Genomic DNA, 5,651 nt, shown 5'->3' with positions numbered 1-5,651 from the left:
AAGCAATGAGATAATGTTTGTGTTCAGTGTTTTCTGTATGCACTTATCCTATAATTTAAGGCCAAACCTATTTTTGATTATACATTTATGACTGAATGTTCAACATTTTCTTATGGCCAACCCAATTAAGCCTACAGTACATATAGATCCTAATAAAGCCATAATTTCTCCCACACATGCTCTAAGCCTGCAAATGTTTAAGTGGCCAGTGTGTTAGAGAAATGTGCAGGACATCGCCAGGCCTCGGTGTCAAGTCAGCAAAAAACACTTTAAAAGTATAATTTATCCAGACCTATGGTGTGAAATCCCAGACATTTTTCAAAAAGATTTGCAAATTGCATTCGTTTTCGATATGTGGACAAATTGTGACAAAATTCGAATGCAATTGCAAATTTTGCATTACTGTTTGCTTTTTCACCACTGACTGCCAAATTTCAAATACTGTAGCCTAACAGTGTAATATGTTTAATGTCCTGTGAGGTATTTCTCTGTAATCTTGTGTATTCTTCTTTAACCAAACGGTTGGGTCTTGGTCGTGCACTTTTTAGTGACTCCATCGCTATACAGCGGCGGTAAGCAGCGTTTCTGAAAGATTTATCTACAGCAGGCTATAACAAGAAAAGATCTAAAAATATATTTATCTGTAATAGCTTCTCTGTCCATTCCAGAGGAAGAAAATATGCGATTTGTCATTTTTGTCTGTTTATTTTTTGATAAGCAGGCTCATGACTTGTGAGAAAAGAGAAATGCAACTGCAAATAGACTTTGCTTTTTCATTTGAAATTTGGGAGTCAGTGTTCGTTCGCGAAGGCGAAAAAGCAAACGTTAATGCAAAATTTGCAATTGAATTTATATTATGTCACACTTTATGTGTCCACATATGGAAAACGCAGTTGCAAGTGCAATTTGCAATTCCTTTTGAAAAATGTCCGGGATTTCACTTCATACAGACCTTTTGGTAGCGCACTGCCTACTTTGCCTGCCGCAGATCAGATGAAGAAAAAGACCAAGAAGAAGACAAAGCAGACGGTGAAGGTGGGTTTTACTTTTTGCACCGAAATGAAAATTAAGTGCGTAGTTATTATTGACAGAGAGTCAGAATGTTAAAAAACGATAAAATGTAAAATAATAATAATAATAATAAATTAACAAAAGTGTTAAAAGTTAAAACTACAGAGTCTGTGGTCAAAAAACATGTAGTATATTTTTAGCTGAATATTACACAGCTTATGTTCGTTCTTTAATTGCAAAAGGAATTCAAATGCTACCTGTGGTTTAGCATGTTAGGTTCTTTTCAGAAGCATTCGAGGAGAACAAGAATTTAAACAAAGAAACAGGAGAATGTTCTGAAGTCTCCATCAGCACCACCTCATCAGTCAGGTCAGCACCAGCCCATGAGCAAGCTCAAGCCCACCTCTCAACCTTATAGAGAGAGGAATAGAGTTGCTGAATGGTGTTTAGGTAAATCTCATATGTTTTAATACCTTTTTTTGTTCCATTAGATATTAAGCAGCCTTAGGATTTGCAGACTTTGGACAAACTTGTTGGACATCCACCACAAGAGAAGACTGATGTAGACGGTGAGAAACTTTTCCAGCCCTGTTCCTGTAGCTCTTACATACAGCAAGCAACCAATTAAAAACATTTTCATCTCCTTTTTGACTGATTCTTTTTACAGGAAGATTGTCACAATGCTGTGGACTTTGTGTAACTCCTGTATAAATCATACTTTTAGTTGAGCAGTGTGACATTTAATATCTTTGTGACATTTTGTATCATTTAGTGTCTTGATTTGACAGATTTTGCTTTTTGTCTGTTATATTGTATAAATTGTAAATTTATTACATAATGAAAACTATATATTGTAGTTTGCACATTTAAGTTTATTTTATTTATGTTTTTATTTTAAAGCATGGGCTCGATTTACAAATTAGTGGTAATAGTAAACTGTAATCTTTTTAATATTGTTAACCTGCTGGTTTTTATGTTGTAATGGACAGAGGTCAGTATGGAAACTGACTGGTCTAAGGTGGTGTTTGTTGTGGCTCATCACTGTATGCTGTTGTTTAAGGATTTTTGATATATGAAAAGCAGCAATTCCTTATGTATTTTATATAAATATATATATATATATATATATATATATATATATATATATATATATATTAATATAATAAATTATTCTGTATATTGTGAATATATTTAGATCAGAACACTAAATCATTCAGTATATTGACAGTTAATATATAGAGAAATATATTTTCTTTCCGTAAGGGTGATTAGTGCCACACCTGTTCGCAATCAAGAAATTACTTAAATAGGACCTGCCTAACAAAGTAAAGTAGACCAAAAGATCCTCAAAAGCTAGACATCATGCCGAGAAATAAAGAAAAATATGAGAAAATAATTAAAAACAATTATTAATAATTGAGATCTAATTGAGATCTGTCTGGAAAAGGTTATAAAACCATTTCTAAAGCTTTGGGACTGCAGTTAACCGCTGTCAGAGCCATTATCTACAAATGGCACAAACATGAAACAGTGGAGAACCTTCCCAGGAGTGACCGGCCGACCAAAATTACCCCAAGAGCAGTGTTGGGTGTAACGTGTTACAAAGTAACTTACAAGTATTCTGACAGTTACATTACGCTGTAATTTAACTGATTACTTTTTAAAGACAGTAATTTTGTAATGTAACTAGTAACTTTAAAGTAACATCCTCCAACACTGCCCAAGAGCGCAGCGACAACTCATTCAAGAGTTTACAAAAGACCCCACACCAACATTCATAGAACTGCAAGTCTCACTTGCCTCAGTTAAGGTGAGTGTTCATGACTCCACCATAAGAAAGAGACGGGGTTTGCATGGCAGAGTTCCGAGACGAAAACCACTGCTGAGCAAAAACATAAAGGCTCGTCACATCTTGATGATCCCCAAGACTTTTGGGAAAATACTCTGTGGACTGATGAGACAAAAGTGTGTCCCATTATGTGTGGTGTAAAAGTAACACCACATTTCAGAAAAAGAGCATCATACCAACAGTAAAATATGGTGGTGGTAGTGTGATGGTCTGGGGTTGTTTTGCTGCTTCAGGACGTGTAAGACTTGCTGTGATAAATGGAAACATAAATTCTGCTGTGTACCAAAATATCCCGAAGGAGATGTCCACCCATCTGTTTGTGACCTTAAGCTAAAGCGAACTTGATTTCTGCAGCAGGACAATGCACAAAGCACACCAGCAAGTCCACTTCGGAATGGCTGTAGAAAAAAAAAAATGAAAATTTTGTGGAGTAGCCAGTCAAAGTCCTGACCTGAATCCAATTGAAATGATGTGGCATGACCTTAAAAAGGCGGTTCATGCTCGAAAACCCTCCAATGTGGCTGAATTACAACAATTCTGCAAAGATGAGTGGGCCAAAATACCTCCACAGCGCTGTAACAGACTCATTTTAAGTTATCGAAAACCTTTGACTGCAGTTGTTGCCGCTAAGGGTGGCCCAACCAGGTATAAGGTTTAGGAGGCAAACACTTTTTCATACAGGGCTATGCAGTTTTGAATTATTTTTTTTACTTTAATGATAAAACCTTCATTGAAAAACTACATGATGTGAGTACTTGTGTTATCTTTGACTAATATTGAAATTTATTTGATGATCTAAAACATTAAAGTGATCATCAAATAAATTTAAATTTGTATGATAATTGTGATTTATATATGTTTTTTTTACACATTTCATACTCATTTTTCCAATTTTAGATTTTGTAAAGCTGCTTTGTGACAATGACCATTGCTAAAAGCGCTATATAAATTAAATTAAATTAAATTAAAAACGAGCATGAATGAAACAAGTACAAGGGCATGTTTACAATGTTGTTGTATCTATATATGTTTCACTTTACAACATATAGACTGTTTACAGAGATGTCAATATTGACACAGACAGATAAAGAAGTTTAACGAAGGGGGGGGGGGGCAGAATTGAAGACAAATCATGCAGTGTACAGTAAATGTCATGGACATGTCAGGCTCCGCCCCCAATCAACGCTCCCAATCTCACGAATTCTAATCACATACACCTGAACCTCATCACCAACACATACAAATACACCTCACTTCCCTTCACTCAGCGTCTAGTCTCCCCTACAGACAAGGACTCCATGACTCACCTGTTCCAAACTATCTTCCCACTCTGTGTCTCCGGCCTTCTCGTCTCCTTCCCTCCGTGTCCTGTTTACCAGTTCCACTGTTCCTGATCCTCTGTCCACCAGCTCCAGCGCCATTTCAGATAAGACTTTCCTGTTTACTCTCTTTGCTCACATCTCACCCCAAACAGTTTATATTCATTGTAAATAAAAGCGCCCATTCAGGTTTTCTATATTCCTGTCTGTGGAGTCTGTTATTCCGTAACAATGAGACCATCAACTATGACAAAGTTGCTCACTTTAAGGTTAATTTATTAACATATGCATCCATCTATTTCACCTTAAGCAGTACTTATTTCACAGTCTATACAGTTTATATTTATGTGCAGATACTTCATACAGATGTTTACAGATATTTATACATATGTTTATGCAAAGCTTTTTGCACTAACAGACTATTTCCATTTACCATCATTACCACAGTTGTATTTTATTTATATTCTTCTATTGTATTTTGTACTTGTACTGATTTTTTTTTTTTTTAAACAACTACTGTGTGTGTCTTATCATGACCAATGGGGATAAATAAAGTTTTTTAATGTAATTGAATTGAAAAAGGGGGTTTTCATACAGGATTCGAGAGTTGGGTTCAACAACTGTGCAAATGCACGGCTTGTAATGGAGCCCATGTTAAGTCATACCTTTGTGTAGAGGAAGAGTCAGTTAGTAATACAAGTCACTTTTCATTACTTTTAATGAAGCCCCTTTAAGTATTACTACTATAAAAAGGCGTTTCCATGATAGCCAGTCTGGTCCAGAACTTCAAAACTATCACAGTATACCTGTCATCATATAACATTTATGACACCCTTGTAGAGACACATATGCATTTTTCCTGCTGCCCTAGTGAGGTCCTTTAACTCAATTAAATACTAATGCAGCTAGTTAATGCTTAAATCTAACCATAATCGTAGCTGAAATGAAAGCTACTTTTTAAAGAAAACACATATATCCTTTAAATCTGTGAGTTATTCTTATCCTTGCGGGGACACATGTTCCTTACAAATATAAAAAACATGCCCCAACCCCACCCCAACACACACACACACACACACACACACACACACCATGTGCCAAATTTAAATTCAGTCTAACAGGTGTAGTCTGAGCTGAGGAAGGAAAACTAAGAGGAGCAAATGAAAAAAAAATGTCCCACATTTTTCACATACTGTAACACTGTGACTACCTAGTATTATTTTTTATAATTATTATTTAAAGTCTTCATAAAATGCTACAAAAAACACACAGCTGTGGTAATAATTTTAACCGTTTTATAATAGATTAGCAGTATTTAAAAAAAATAAAATTAGCTTGTGATTCTTGATGTGTGCTACTTAACGCTTATGGCTGAGTGTAAAAAAAAAAGTAGATTATATATATATATACTGTATACAATTTTTTTCATAGTACGATTTGAATATGTTGTAGTTCCTAAAGTTGTCCAGCAG

Source organism: Clarias gariepinus, chromosome 1 (genome assembly GCF_024256425.1).
Source record: "Clarias gariepinus isolate MV-2021 ecotype Netherlands chromosome 1, CGAR_prim_01v2, whole genome shotgun sequence".
Classification (NCBI taxonomy): domain Eukaryota; kingdom Metazoa; phylum Chordata; class Actinopteri; order Siluriformes; family Clariidae; genus Clarias; species Clarias gariepinus.
The sequence above is the reverse complement of the archived record's forward strand: the minus strand, read 5'-3'. Positions refer to the sequence as shown.